Source organism: Ambystoma mexicanum, chromosome 1q (assembly GCF_040938575.1).
Source record: "Ambystoma mexicanum isolate Mex_15411 chromosome 1q, UKY_AmexF1_1, whole genome shotgun sequence".
NCBI lineage: Eukaryota > Metazoa > Chordata > Amphibia > Caudata > Ambystomatidae > Ambystoma > Ambystoma mexicanum.
In genome coordinates this window covers 1,167,000,999-1,167,018,195 of record NC_090922.1, presented here as the reverse complement: position 1 = coordinate 1,167,018,195, position 17,197 = coordinate 1,167,000,999, and positions in this window count along the sequence as shown.

Below are 17,197 nucleotides of genomic sequence, written 5' to 3'. Positions count from 1 at the left end.
ACGTCGCAAGAATCAGTTGCCGGTAAGAGCAAAATGCCGGTGAGATTAGCCTCTGTAATAAAGATGATAGGGATTTTGATGATCACGGGTTCTTGGCTGCCTCTGTATGGCTATCAATATTAATGCTGTACCCAAACCTAACACACCCCCACCCCCAGCTGCAACAGGTGTTAAGTCAGGTGGTACTAGTAAATTGCCACACAAGGAAAATAGAGTTAAACGCAACACATACTCAGATAATAAAGGTATTGACAACTACATACAAGATTCAGCACACATCTCAAACAACATATGGTACCAACACATGACCCACATAGTTTAGTTTAGTTTAGTTTATTTATTTGTACCGCGCACCGAACCCTGGGGTAGCTGGGCGCCGGAGACTTAGAAACAGTTACAGCATGGCAAAAATATACAATACAGACTGTGATAAAACAACAACGGTGTAGCAGACCGGGTTACAGGTGGTCAACAGAGGCATGCAGAGAGGAAGTGCATTAAGCAGCGTTTTTGTTGGAAAGCCATGTTTTTGTTTTGGCTCTAAAAGTCCAAAATGAGGGTTCTGCTCTAAGGTATGGTGGCATAGCGTTCCATAGTTTGGCAGCTAGGACCGGGAAGCTGGCGCCACCTGCTTTTTTTAGGGAGAATTTGGGAACGGAAAGGCAATGTGCGTATGGTGTTCTAGTTGGTCTAGTTGAGGTGTGGTTGTGGAACTTGTCTGCCAGGTATTTGGGTGCGTCATTAGAGCGGCATTTATGGACGATGACGAGGGATCTGAGGGTGATTCTGTCTCGTACTGGGAGCCAGTGAGCATCTTGTCTGAAGCTGGAGATGTGGGCGTTTCGTGGGATACTGAAGGCGGCTCTGATGGCATTATTTTGAAGTACCTGTAGTTTGTTCAGGTTGTGTTCTGATGAGCCAAGAAAGAGGGTATTGCAGTAATCAATTTTTGAGAGCACTAACGCTCTGGCTAGTGTAATGCAGCTGGAAGGTGATAGGAAAGGTTTGCAGGCGTTGATGAGCTTATTGGTGTAAGCTGTTGAAGAGGCAGTTGCGTTCACCTGTCTTTTGAGCGAGAGAGTAGAGTCTAGATAAACCCCAAGGGTTTTAATTTCTTTGGCTACTGTGATTAGGTTACCGTCTATGTTGATGGACGCGTAACGGGGGTCTAGTTTGTTTAGTCGATGTTGGGAGCCGACAATGAGGAGCTCAGTTTTCTCGTCGTTGAGGCATAGGCCGTGCTCTGCCATCCAGGCTTGGATCTCTAAATAAAGGTTGTTGATTCTGGTGGAGTCCTCGTCGTAGCACCCTGATAGGGTGATGAGAACCTGGGTATCGTCAGCATAGTTTGTGTATGTGACACCTAGGTTATCTAGGCGGTCAAACAATAGCTTTGTGAAGATATTGTATAGGGTCGGCGAGACGCACGAGCCTTGAGGAACGCCGCAGGTGATGGGGACAGGGAGTGCTGATGCCCCTGGGGAGAAGACCCGGGTGGTTCGGTTGGTTAGGAAGGACTGGATCCAGGCAGTCGCCTGGTTAGAGAAGGCCGCTGAGGTCATCAGATGTTCTGTGAGGATCTGATGGTCGACGAGGTCGAAGGCAGCTGATAGATCTAGCAGTAGGAGAATGGCTAGATTACCCTTGTCCTTTGCCTCGTCCATCTGGATTTTTAGGTCCAGTAGGGCTGACTCTGTTCCATGCCTTGGCCTGAAGCCGGATTGTCTGAGACCCAGGAGGTTGTTGTCTTCCAGGTGCTTCTGTATTTGCAGGTAGGCCACTCTGTCTAGGATCTTTAGGATGTAGGGAACGGTGGTGATTGGCCTGTAATTAGTTGGGTTATTGGGGTCTAGATTAGGTTTTTTTAGAAGTGGCATGACCCAGGCCTCCTTGAGGCTGCTGGGCACTGAGCTTGATTTGAAGGATGCATTGATGAGGGCTGTTATGAAGGGGGCCAGAGTGTTGGCTTACATAGGTAAGCAGACAACAGCAGACAGCTGCTACGTTTGCTCATTAATACCATACGCCATGAGCGCTTCTCGAACATTCGTTGCCACGGAGATCGATGAAAATATAGCACGATGTATAATATACCTGGCACTGTTCCAGACGAAAGGAAGATTTCAAGGGACAGTGGTGCAACTGGTGTAGAAAACACGAGATACATATCCATATGAAAACAACTTCCTCAAGACTTATTTGAGTTACCACAAGAGCAGTTTACATACTGAAGCATTTAGATACATAACAAGTGGTCCTGAAAAAGGAGAAACAAAGAAAGTAACACTACAGTACTTACCATGTGATTGGTACGCCACTGAAGTCCCTGGTAGAAAAGGATGTTGGGAACGACCACTGGTGATAATAACAGGGAAGGTGTACATGAATAACAAATGGGACATAGGAGTAGTTGGCAGCAACATGGTAACAAGAGAAAATATTTCAACTATTGATGGACACAACCATAGATGTTGGATGACTTGGGTCAAGTACGTACCCATGCTCACGTGGATGGAGAAGGATGAAGACCCAATGACAATACTGCAGCTAACTGCGCCTAAGGTATGCTACCAACATAAAGGGGAGGTGGACGTAGGATACAACACCAACTGTGCAAGCGTGATGGAGTTACCTGAGGGGGGAGCAGGAACAGCAGTAGTAATGGACCATTACTGGGCCTGTGGAGAAAAGGCATACCACACACTGCCCCCTCTGTGGAATGGTATATGCACAATGGTGCACGTTAATGTACCATCACTAGTGGTACCCCAGAAACATGTCAATCTGGCGAACTTCCCTAAAATGGATGAAGGGAACAAGAGGAGGAAGAGATCTGTACAACCTCAGAAGGGGCCAGAGAACAAATCCAAAGGCAATAATACTGTCCTGAATAGAAAGAAAAGACAAGGAGAACCTCTGACAGGAAATTACCTATGGGGAAGGTCGGAGACAGCACTAACTTCAATTCCACCAGAACACAGACTATTTAGCAGAGCAGCAATGTTCTTCTCCTCAATAATACATCCAGGACTACAAGCTTACGCAAACGCAAAATGGCTCCAGATAACTCGATGGGAACTAATGATGACTATTAATTCTACAGTAAATGGATTCAACGCAATAAAAGAGGAACTGCAAGCTGTGAGGATGGTAGCACTTCAGAACAGATATGTACTGGACCTCCTCACAGCAATGGAAGGAGGAGTGTGCGCTAAGATAGGACAATCATGCTGCACATTCATCCCTGCCAACGATGCTGACAATGGTACATTGACAGAAGCAGTTTCACAATTGGCCCAGATGCACTCCAAAATGATGGATGAAAGTAAAGGTGTGAAACAGGATGAGAGCTGGTTTTCAATATTATGGTCATGGATGCCATCTTGGCTGTCAGATGGACTGAAGATTATAGTTGGATGTACTATTTTGGCTGGAGCCACACTGATCATAACAAAATTTTGGAAGGCCCGGAAGGCACGCACCACAGACGAGATGATCGAAATGGTTGGTATGCACCTCTTGATGCCAACAGATGACGGCCAACACACAGGCACAATCATAAAAGAGAGAGAGAAGTTGCGCAACCAGATCATCACCAACCACCTGGACCCACCATCTGTGAAGCTCGAAAACCCAAGAAACCCAAGGAGCTACATAGGGAAATGGGTATACTGCACCCCTGGAGGAACCTGTGCATATATGTATTGGTCATTTGAAGACCATGTTAACCACTATGGACATCTGGGAGGAATAACTAAAATATGGAGAGTGAGAGGAGATAATGAAAAGGATATGTTTGTGGTCGACAAGTCGACCAGAGGGAGGACTGAAGTGGGAGAATGGAAGAACAGGCTCCCGCCCTTCCCCTCTCGCGCTTGGCCTAGAGGATCGCGGCCTAGACACCCGCCGCGAGAGGAGTTTGCCTATTTACCAGATGACCAAACACCCTGGTACAGGAACATACGAATGTGCCCACCTACCTGCCCAGCAGCCCGCCCTGCCCATGCCGACACCTGCGGCATGGATCAACTCGACTAAACCTACACGTCGTTAGAGATGCCATGACGACCTAGCCAACGGTCAGCACACCTGTGCAAACATGCACACCGGACACTCCCACACCAATCCACACAAAGAACATACTCAGTGCTATGACGTAGGCGACAGACATACCCACGGATGTGCATCTTTATTATTTTCCACATAGGCTCTCAAAATGCAGAAACGCAAGACGCATAATGAACATATCTAAAAAGGCTTGCTCACGCTTCTTCTGAAAATCATGTACCATAATGAAGAATATAACGAAGACACGATACTGGGGATAGAGCAATATGATACCGTAACCTAAAGCGCTCTGCATCAAACGGTTCCACCTATGCACCAGGCCCACGTAGGCTGCAAGCAAAAGCTTTCATGAACATTAAATGAACAGGAGCTCGGTTGCTGACCCTGCAGAATGAGCCCGGCGAAAGCACACAGCCAAGGGCACGATGTTGCAATCTCGCACGCCGCAAGCCGACGCCAAGGTCGCACCTGCAAGATAAACTTGGCACACAGTGGGAAAAACAATATTAATTGTGCTGACTTCTGCCTCAAACACGGTCCCACCTCACGTGACAAAGCCAAACCTGACAGGATGCCAAGCCTAGGAGGAAGGAGACGCCTGAATATGACGTTTGAAGACACAAGCAGACACAACTAAAAGACTCAATGAACATCTGCAGCAGTGGGAGTAGTCGACCTTCCAGCATATGAATAAATCCTCACATTGTTTACACCCACCCATAGTAAAACATTGTTGCAAATGACAGGTGCACCGCGAGCTGGGAACAGCGATAGTCCCAGACTGGGAGGCTCGCGAGCGGACCAATCAGAACATGGGGCTCTTATCACTGACGCCATTAACATTGACCAATCCTCAGAGGTCTTCATGTAACAATTTTCATGTATCAAATTGAAGGGACAGCCCATGTATATCACCTTACTAACCCACAACCACTAACACCGTTCTCTATATGTATGCTATACTAACCCTACCACTCGAGTAACCAATCCAGAGTGGAAATAGGTTTTTTGCTAAACTTTCTAAAGTGACGCAACTAGCGCATCATACTAAGGTAAAAAGGGCCTGCGAGCCCCACGATTGTGTGTGTGTCAGGACGGACGTGTACGATCCTTGACCCATCCCTGCCGTTTTGTCTAATAAACAGCAGAATCACCTTGCTTCTTGTGTGTGTCTCATACTCTATCTCTTTTGGGATACACGGGAGGAGTTGGGGCCTCCCTGCCCGGAGGTCTGCGGACGGCCCGGCCGACCCCGGCAGAATTTCCCCCCCAACAATTGTGAAGCTATCCTGAGAAAGATACCTACTAGGAATCCTAATCTTGTAACTATTGATATATGAACTGTGAAATAAGAACCATGTTTCACTGACAGTTGTAGAAGTTGCATTTCTTGTGAACTGTAGCAAGTTCTCTTGGATTACTAGAAGTGGTGGCATAGCAGTGTGTCTTAGAATACCATTGGTGCTGCTCTGAGGAAGTGGAAAGTCAATATTTCACCCAGAAAAAAATAGTTGTCATTGGTAGACTTTATCATGACATTAAAACATCAAGAACTGATCTTATCTACAAGCAAACAAGTACAAACACCAGGGCACACCTATGTTTCTGGGAAAAGGGTTAGTCAGACAGTATTGTTAATGACCTTATAGGATTTTGCGAGTTTTTGAGGTGCGGGGGATCAAAACTCAACCTTGGCAAATAGGGTGGATAAATGAGAGAAAAGAATGTGGTTGTTTCTAGAAATTTAGGAACTCCCGTCCCCTCCACACTGTCTAATATCTGAGGAGCAGATCAAAAGTTTGGTATTTTTAGATATATATGTTAAACGATTTCATGTAGTACAATTTAAAGTTCAATTAGTAGGGCATTGGGATTAAATACCCAGGTCACAAGATTTATAACAAAATCATCAAATTTATTTAGACACTATTAGTTAGGCCCAATGTGTTTCGAGTAACAACTCTTCTTCAGGGGCAAATACATCTTTATCCACATTTCTAGAAAAAAGAAAAAAGAACATCTTCAATATAGCTGTGTATACAATTTACACACATTTTGTACATTTGAAATTCAAATATAAAGGATAATTACAATCTAGATTAGAATACAAAAGGTAACTCATTCGGTGTCTATTATATACAACCAGTATGGTGATACTCAATAGTACCAGTCAACTATTAAATGTAATCATAGAATCATTAAAGAGGGGGGATAATCTAATTATCCTCATTAGTTGATCTAACTAGATCAATGAAGGGAACAATTTTACTTACCAACTGAGTTGGCAACTTAGTTGTAAAAAACGAGTAGTCAGGAGTGCAAACAGCGGATGCTTTAGGAGAAATCTTACGTCACTATGCTGTGAAAATAAATAAAAAAATATAAAGAAATGCTTGTCAAGACTAAGTTAAGCTGGGGGATAGTGAAAGTAGAAATAAGTGGTATCTACTTACATCAGGTACTAAAAGTCCTGAAGTTATAGGTTGTCTCTCATAGAAGACTGAATAGTTCCGGTACAGACAATAAAACTAATTATCTGCAGAGGAAGAGTTGAAAAAATGAGCCAGAATGCCCTAAAGAGGTGGTCTGACAAGTATGTCAGAAACAGTATACCAGACTTACTTGATATAATGTAGCTCATCCAGCGAAGGGACCATGACGAACCGCCTCCTGCAACTCGAGTATGCAGCTCACTCATGGTGGCCTTCTTTTATAATCAGTTAGCGAATGACGTAGAAAGAGGCATGCACCTCGGACTGCGTCTGCCTGCGCAGTGGTGCGGGCTGCTTTTTCATACGGCTATGTCATAGTTCTGGCGACATGGCGGAGCCAGCGTCACAACTTTTTTTGTAAATAATGATGGAAGAATTGGACTGGATATCTGAAAACACTGGTACATTTTTGATTAACAACAATCGGGTAACACCTGTCTTTTATGGCCTTCCTAAAATTCATAAGAACAAAACAGATCCGCCACTCAGACCGATAGTGGCAAGGACACAAAGTATTTTTCATCCCATGGCCGTTTACCTTGACACTGCACTTCAACCTCTGATTCAAAAAAACGAAACTTATCTACAGTACACAACACATTTCTTACAAAACATTAGGAATTTGAAGATGGATGAACCAAACCTGATACTCTTCACAATGGATGCAGGTAGCTTATATACTTCTATTCCGCATAATCAAGGCATTGAAGCATTGGAATTGTTCTTGGAAAAACATGGAGAAATCAATATTAGTGTTGGCAATTGAACTCATCAATATCATCCTTTTCAATAACTATTTTAGATTCAACGGACAATTATTTTTACAAACCTCAGGTACCTCTTTGCGGTCACCAGTTGCACTTTCCTATGCAAACATATTCATGTATTCTTTTGAGTGTACTTTTGTTCTTAATGAATCAATGTGGAAGGATAAGATCAAGAGTTGGTATAGATACATCGACAATGTCTTTGGAATCTGGAGAGGAACCGAACAAGAACTTCTAGAGTTTTGGAGATATCTCAATAATTGCAATGAAAGAATTCAGTTTACTATGGATATTGGTAAACCAAGTGTGAATTTCTTTATTTATTTTTTTATTATTTTTATTTATTTATAGTGCAATAGCCAAAATGTTACTTTTAACACATTTCAACATACAATATATAAAAATAAGACAATTAAAACAAAAGAGAATATTAACCAGCAATTTACAAAATTTAAGTAAACACATACATCATAGAATAAAAGGAAAAAAAGTAAAAAAGGAAAAAAGACATTCTAACCAGCATAAGTTAAAACAAATAATTCATATTGTTACTAACTTCAATTCCCTTAAACATCTTCCCACCTCAAGTGATAAAGCCGTCTCATTACCAGAAGATAATCTAGCCCAAAAATCATCGGTATTCAAATAAGACTCATCATGGACAAATCTACCAAAAAATCTGGCCCTAATGTTCCAGGTCCCAGGACCATTAGAAAGTAAATGCTTAATGGTCTGGACTTCACTACTTGAACACCTGTCACATATTGAAACCGTTCCCCCTTCTTTATCTCTGATAGCTAATAATTCTAGGGTAAAGAGTAAGTTTAAACAGAGTCTCAAAAAAGCAGATCTAGACCAATGATTAGGGGACTTCTTTAAATAAGCCGGTATAAACGATAAACATTTATCCAGTAATGTCAGAGAGGCCGATCTTTTGGTTCTTCGCATATCATCAATCATGTGAATCCAATGAGCCAATTTCATTTTTTCTTTCACTTTCAAGGGGTTCTGTAAAAGCAACTCAACATCGCATTCACAGCCAGACAGTAATTCCATACATGTTAGTCCTAACCTGTGCAGAACATCATTATTTCCTTGTTCAAGCTCTATAGCTACTTCCTCAAAGAGGGAGTTCTTGGGGGGATCTAAAATTGACCTATTAAGAGTCAACCACTTCCAATCTAGCCACGATCTAAATGACGAGAGACCAAGTTCATAACGCAAACAAACAATGGGAACACAATCTGGCAGACCAAACGTACGTTTCCAAATCCTGGATTCGATTACATCCCATTCTATCTCCAAAGCTACAGAGTTATAATCAGAATATAGAATTATGGGAACTATCTTCCCAATATAAAATCTTATAAGGGGAAGGATGGTAAATTTGCCAAACTTGGAGTACATTTTTTTCACTGAGCACCTAATTTGACCAGTTTTAGTTCAATAGAAGAGAGCAGACTATTCTTAGATGGAAAAGATCTCAAATCGGCTCCCAGATAAGTTCGTTCTGAGACAACCTCTACCTGGGATTGATCCAACTTCCAGACAAAATTGTTCACTATTTTATTTGGTCTCTTAAAGGGTTTATTCTTAATTTATTGATCCTAGCATAAGATTCTAAAGTGGACAACAGACGTTGCAGCCCCACTTGTGACTATTCTAGGACTACTACGTCATCCGCATACGCTAGCCAATTCATTTTTGCATTACCAATGGAGGGAGATATTAAACCAATATCCTGCAACCAATCAGCTAGATCCGCCATAAAGAGGATGAAAAGCAAGGGAACTAATAGACAGCCTTGACGTACCCCTCTAGTAATCCTAATTAGATCAGAAAGCAAACCCGATCTACCAAGTCTGACCCGCATATAATTGTTGGAGTGCAGCTCTCTTAGAATAGAAAGTAAGCCAGGAGGAATTCCCTAGGCATCCAGTTTTCCCCATAATAAGTTCCTATCAACCATATCGAATGCCTGGGATAGGTCAATCCAGGCTCCAAAGAGAGAAGGGCCACCCTTGGTAAATGACTTAGCAGCAAGGCAACTCAAGACCAGCTCATTCAGTGAAGTAGAAAGGCCCTTTCTAAAACCAGATTGCTGCATCAGAATAATTCCCTTTGTTTTTGCACAGGATTCCAATTCCCCTAGAATGACGCCCAAAAAGATTTTACTATCGGCATCTAGGAGAGAGATAGGGTGATAATTGGAAGCCAGTGACCTATCACCCTTCTTATAGATAGGTATAACTATTGATTGTTTCCAGGAATCAGGAATTCTCTTCTGGGTAACGATGTTATCAAAGAGTGCCTTAAGAACCTTCGCCCAGGTAACTGGGTCCAATTTCAGGATCGAATTGCTTAAACCATTCGGACCAGGTGCTCTAGAGGCTGAAGATTTCTTGATTAACACTTCTATGTCCGGGACGTTAAATTCAAGACACCAACTGGACATTGCGTCCACAACCGAACACATAAAGGCCTTAAAGTCATAAACCTTGGCAAAATGGTCAAGCCACACCCCCTCTTGAATAATAGAGTCTTGTTTCTGGTGCTGGGTTGCCTCATTCAAACCCACCATTGACCAAAGATTTCAAGAATTCCTAAGAGATAGAGCAGAGAGCATGCTCTCAGCATCCTGTTGAACTACCAAATGCTTATGGGCACGAAGCCAGTTCCTATAATTATTTTTTAGCTTTGCGACTCCCTCCCATAAACCTTCACACATAGCCCTGATCTCTTTAGGATAGATCTCTGACACCTCAATTCATTTTTACTAACTATAATTTGGACATCAAAAGAATGTTTATGCAGCTTATGGGATTTCTATAAGGAGGGCTCCACCGAAGCCAGACAAAAAATTCAAATAGACCCTAGGAGTACAGAAGTCAGACAGTTGCTGAACAGATAGATGACTCGTCCTATGTCTCAGCTCCTTGTTTAGTAGTTGGCCTCCTTTGGGAAATTTTCTAATAACATTCCCTGTATTATTAATAAAGAGCTCATGATCATAGCGAGGGGCCACTGAAACACAATCATAAGACAAAGCCACCTTCAGCATAGCATGGTCATCGTAGTTTCCATCCCCCACGATACAACAATTCCCAAAAATATTTTTTGAGACAAAAAAATAATCTATCGTGGAGAAAGAGGAACCTCTATGCCAAGAAGCGGAGTTCAGAATATCCCCCCAGATGTTTCCATTCAGCATAAATAAATTCCAATCCTGCATAAACTCTAACCATATTTTACCATTGCTGGACTTCTGTTTAATATTGACTGACCTAGGATCCAGTGTAGAAATACATTGAGAATTGAGATCCCTGGCAATAAGAATGTCATCCGCCGGGTATTGCAGAGAAAAGTCAAGTAAACCATCAGAAAGGGCATGCAAAAATAGTGGAAGGACACCAGGGTTCCAATACAAGTTTACCACAATCCAACTTGGACATTCAATAGGGCTTCTTGATGAGAATCTCACCATAAGGAGCCCCTGGGTACTAATTGAAATAATAACAGAGGATTTAAACACCTCATTACCAGAGGCCACCATCAGACCCCCCATCGGTCTGCCCACCCCTGGAGCCAAAGCCAACTGTTGAAAAATAGAGTACCCATCTAAACCCACTAAACCAGTTAGCCAGGTTTCTTGAAAAAGAATGTAGTCAAATGTTTTGAACATTTCTGATCTTCTAGGATCCTCAGAGAAAGATGTATAGCCTCTAGTATTCCATGATAACACATTAACCTGAGTCGACCCTAGATCTTCGGATGGGTCATACCCATCTTAAGAAAGACTTGCAAGATCACTTCAGGTAGCATATCCCACACACTCGATGGCATTGTTGGGGGAACATACTTAATAGCTGTTCCCCAAACATGCTCTTGGTTAACTACCTGGTGGGAGTAAGTGGAAACAGGTACCGGACAAATCCAAGAGATCTTCAGACCCCTGTGCTCCCACGCCATCACCTCACCCATAATTAAATCCAGTCCTAGTCTTGACTTCAATTTTATTGCCGCCGTATTAGTATCAGTACCAAGCGGAAAACTCACTGCCTCAATATCATCTGAAGAAAAGTACTTCAAAGCTGGAATTGACTTCATTTCCATGAGAATTGCAGAAAAATTTAACGGAAAGTCATTGCGTGTAGATACAAAGTGTCTTGACAAAAAAACTCTCATGTCTACATTCTGCGTATACAATTTATCGGTCCTCTGGACTCCTATGGGGATATTTCCATTCCCCGTTGGAGTTCCTAGGCCAGTAGGAGCTCCAATTCCAACAGCTGGAAGCGATCCAACCTTTAGATGATGCAAATGACCATCAGACCTGTAAAGTGCAGATCTGTCAGGCGGGCACTTCGTTACATCGGCAGTGTTTGCTTGCAGATTTTCTGTACTAGAAATCGCACCCTTGGGACCAGGACCCTCTCGGATTTTTTCAAGAAAATAGGAGCAATTTTCACCAGAGGGTTAGACAGCAACTTTTTCTGTTTAGCCATTAAAAAGATCGGTGCAATTTTCTTTGGTTGCTCTGCAGAATCAGTTTGACTTCCCACTTACCTCCAGGCACTATCATTTCAGCGATAGACTGGATTTTTTGGGTTTTCGATTTAGGAGTTTTCTTCCCCTTTTTAGAACAAGGGATCATAACCAATTCCTTTTGAGATTTTTCAAGGTTCTTTAAGCCATTTTTTAATTTTCGCGGATGTTGATTAGTTTCAGAAATAATCTGCTTTTCTTCTGTTTACACTGTTTATTTGGAGGAGAGATGACTTCATCGGCTATTAACGCCCTACTTTTTCTTTTCCTTTTAGACTTTCCATTTAGTTTCTTGTTACGAGGAGCTGTCAAAACCGAGACCGAAGAAGAGATGTTAATTGGCGTATCCTCATCCGGGACCATAGATTGAGGGTCAATATCCGCCATCATAGCTAATCACAAGAACTCCTCCATCACAGATGTTGAGAAGGGAGTATCATCAAAAGTGGCCTCAGGTAGAATAGGGGCAAAAGATCCTGGGGCACCTTCCTGTGTCTGGTTATCATAGCATTCTGCTTTTTCTAGTAGAGTCACATACACCATTTTTTAAATCCCCACATAATTCGGTCAAATGAGCCATTTTACATGATTGGTCCTTTACTTCTTTATGGAGTTCAGTCAGGAACCCTCCCAGTGAGTCATTAATTGCTGATTTTAAGGCCACCATAGCAATTTCATTTAATTCCAAATCCTTAGTAATCTCTAATAGTATACCCGAATGCTGGTAGATCTCAGTTTTCAGATTTTCAAAAACCTTAACCAAAGAGGATAGAACGAAATTTAGAGCCGTTATAGTCGGTGGCACAAGTACTTCAGGGGAGTTCTGAACATAATCAACAGGCCTCTCTTGTTCTGGTGATACAATTAGCGGGTCATAGGGGATCTCCTGAGACCTTTCTTCAATGGGTCTCAGAGTCCCCCCCACGTCGGAGGCCAAGACTACCACTTCCAGCTCCAGCTTGTCATCATCTCTAGGCTTACTAAAATCATCACCACGATGAGTCAAGGAAGTCTCTAATTGCACTGAGCCCATTCCCTGGAACTAGAAAAGGAGGCATAATATTAGTCAGAGATGGCTCACTAGTAGAGACTAGATGATTTGAGATCACGTTCTTCATAGTGGAAGTCCTCAGGGTAAAATCAAGATCACCTTGGAAAAGCGCGTGGATGGGGTGATTTAAAGGCTTTGACTGGCCCTCTAGCGGCCTCATCTGCGATAGTGAATCCTGAAAACCCGAGCTTGCTGGTGACTGGTCATCTGAGGGATAAACGCTGGGTGGAGGAAGAAAAATACCACCACCTGATTTGTAGGGTTTAAAAAAAGATGCTCTCGTCCTTTCCTTCTCTTTGTGGGATGGCTTCTTGCCCGAGTCCACTGGAGTAAATTATAATGGTCTCTGGGCTTCCGAGGGTAGAGCCGCGCTATGGAGGTCATACATTTCCCCCTTTTGTACTAGAGTGTTTGAATTAAGCTAAAAATCACACTTCCTTAGACTTGGGCCAAAGGCAGAAGATGCCAACAGTCCCCACGTCAGGGAAGCAGAATCAAAAAACACAAAAACTCAAATCAAAAGTATCATCAGCAATCAGCTATCAGAGCCCAAATTCCAGAAAATTATAGCTCAAATGATAGCTCAAAATAGCTCAGATTAGCAAAGCCTCAAAAGTGCGGAAAGTGCAGAGAACAAAGGTGTAGCGGACAGCCAGCAGACTTCGTCACTGTCCGCTTAGCCCCACTCCCACTCCCGCTTTTTTCACTCTCGTTAGGACCACGGAAGTTAAAGAGAGGCGAAAAGCTCTACACTCTGCAAATCAATTAGAAGACGGGTGGAGTGGAGTGAAGCCTCTTTTCAGCCTCTTTTACTTTTCAGGCTGTCACCACCCGTTTTCACAGCTTTCACCTTCGCTGTCCGCTGCCCCCACAGTCTCTGCAGCACACTCCACAGCGCACAGAGAGGATCCACTCGGAGGCTCCGAGGCTCCACTTAGCAGGACTGACAAAAGGCACCCGGCACCCGGCTCAGGCACCCGGACAGCACGGCACAGCACAGCTGACTCCAACTCCAATTCCGACAAAGCAGATCAGCAGGATCAGAGGAAAGGACCTGGAGGCCGAGTGGACGTCACTCGTAACACGCCACTCGTAACACTCCAAAGCCGTCAACCTTCAAGCCGCACTGATAGAACGAACTCAGCCGCTTCCGACAGTCAGAGTGTGAATTTCTTGGATGTCACAATTGAAATTACTAACACAGGTCTCAGAACTCAGATCTACCGGAAGCTAACTGATGTAAACAGTACCTTACATTTTCAAAGTTTTCATCCCAAACATTTGAAAGAAAATCTACCCTACAGCCAACTACTCAGAGTAAAACGAATTACATCCGAAGCAGACAGATTACAGGATGAATATACCACTATGAAGTCTAGATTCAAAGATAGACGTTTTCCAGAGGATCTGATCAACAAAGCCATTTAAAGAACAGAAGCACAAAGCCGAGAAGACCTACTGAGTCCATAAGTCAAAAATGAAAAAAACAATTTTACCACTCATTAAAGTACTCAGGTCAGAGTTTTCAGATAAAGCGGATAATACACAAGAACTGGGACATTATCAAAACAGACCCCCAACTGAACCAGCTTTTCCCAGAACCACTGATGCTTGCATATAAGCGGGGAAAAAACTTTCGTGATAAACTGATCAAAGCTGAAAAACGGAAACCTAATAATCAAATCTGCTTGTCTAAACCGAGAAATGGCACTTATCTGTGCCTGAATTGCCAACATTGTTCCAATGTCATAAAAGGAGATCATATTCCTCATGGCAATACTGGGAAGAAAATTCCACTGAGACAATTTGCGACCTGTGATTCCAAAAATGTTATTTATGCCCTGCGCTGTCCCTTTGGAAAATACTATGTAGGTAAAACCTCCAGAAAGGCCAAGGAACGTTGGACTGAGCACAAGTCCAATATTCGGGCTAAACATATCAAATCCCCAGTGTACAGGCACTTCAGAGACCATCAACACACAGTAGCACAAATGAGAATGGTGGTACTTGAAGTAGTATACCCACTACCCAGAGGAGGAGACCACCAAAACTACTATCACAGAGAGAACTATTTTGGATACATTGCCTAGACTCACTTACCCCACTTGGTATGAATGAGGACTATTATCTAGGAACTTACTTATGAGACATCCACATACCACCATCCTTACACAACTTGATGTTTGATCAATTAGTCTGACAATATGCTGAGCTCTATGTACCCCCATATACCTTTTTTTTTATGTACAACATACTCTGTGAATTGTATTGGTTAAGAAAATATCCTCAGAAACCTTTTTTGTTTTTCTTTACATGACTTGATTCTTCGTTTTTTCTGTACTGTAATTATAAACATGCTGTACATTATGCATCCCCGTACACCTTTCCTATGTACACCACATCCTGTGAATGTTTAAGACATTATGTAAACTTTAGGTTGTTTTGATATTGTACTGCATTTCTAATATTTTGTCATTAAATACTTGTATTATGTTTGTTCATATGTTATTGATGTACATACTAACACAAAGCCCCTTTTTTGATAACTTTCACCTTACCCCATTTTTTCATACATACACTGACAATACTGACTGACAACTTTAATGTAAGTTCATTATGGTGCTCCAGCCTTGAGTGCAGAAATTACTTGTCATCAGACATTTATGTCCTTATTATAATTGGCCTTGGTCACGTTACCTCTTTTCGGGCACGCGCAGGTTATTATATTCAAACTATTCGCGTGCTTTTTATTATTCACATTGGCTACCTGGCCAATATCGACCTTTAAAATTACGGAAGTGTACCTTCGCCATTATTAAGTTTCTGACTTTGCATTTATCATCCCACACATGCGCGGTTGGATTATTTGTCATTATTTACAAAAAAAGTTCTGAGACTGGCTCCGCCGTGTCATCAGAACTATGACATAACCCTATGAAAAAGCAGCCCGCACGCCTGCGCATCCCTACGCAGTCCGAGGCGCATGCCTCTTCCTACGTCATTCGCTAGCTGATTATAAAAGAAGGCCACCATGAGTGAGCTGCATCCTCGAGCTGCAGGAGGCGGTTCGCCATGGTCCCTTTGCTGGATGAGCTACATTATATCAAGTAAGTCTGGTATTCTGTTTCTGACATACTTGTCAGACCACCTCATAGGGGATTCTGGCTCATTTTTTCAACTCTTCCTCTGCAGATAATTAGTTTTATCGTCTGCACCGAACTATTCAGTCTTCTGTGAGAGACAACCTATTCCATCAGGACTTTTAGTACCTGATGTACTTTATTTATTTTATTTATTCGCATTTGTATAGCGCACTTGCAGCCCATGGACATGTTACAAGCAAGTGTTGGATTCTTGATTCAGCGGATATGCATGAGACCAGAGGTCTTATGGATACACAATAACAGGCATAGTTGCAGGTGACGCATGATATTCGTAATACAGGAACAGAATGCAGTCAGGTACGTTTCATACAAAGAGCTTGGTTTTAACAGCTTTGCGGAAGGCTTGCTGGGATTCAATCATTCTTATGTGCGGTGGCAGTGCGTTCCAGTGGGTGACGGCCCGTGTGGGAAAGCTGGCACCACCGGCGGGCACCTTGCGTGTTTTGGGCGTGAAAATCGTATTGGAGTAGCACATTCTTAATGGTCTGGTGGCAGAGTGCTTGGTGATTCTTTGGGACATGGAGGCATTTGTGGGTGAGGGCGAGTGTTTTGAAAACAATCCTCTCTTTCACCGGAAGCCAGTGTGCCTGTCTTCTGACTTCGGAGATGTGGTCTTTTCTCGCGGTACCCGTGGCCGCCCTCAGTGCATTATTTTGAACTAGCTGAAGTTTGTCAAGGTTTTTATTGGAGGTCCCAACAAGTAGGGCTTTACAGTAGTGTAGCCTAGATCCAATATTTGCCCTAGCAATGGTGAGGCAATTCTGGCGTGACAGGAAAGGTCTGGCAGCGTTGAGGACTTTAGAGTAGTAGGCTGAGGAGGAGGCAATGGCATTGACCTGTCTATCCATTGACAGGTCGGAGTCTAGGTAGACTCCGAGTGTCTTCACGTGATTGGAGACCTTGATGGGAATGTTGTCAATAGTGAAGGAAGCGTACTGTTCACCGAGGTTCCCGAGAGTGGAAGGTGCCCCTATGAGGAGGAGTTCGGTTTTTTCACTATTGAGGCATAGCCAGTTATCTGCCATCCATGATTGGATAGTGGAGTAGATGGTGGTTAGTGTTTTTGTATCCGCCAGGTGCCTGTGAATGGGATGAGGACCTGTGTAAGCA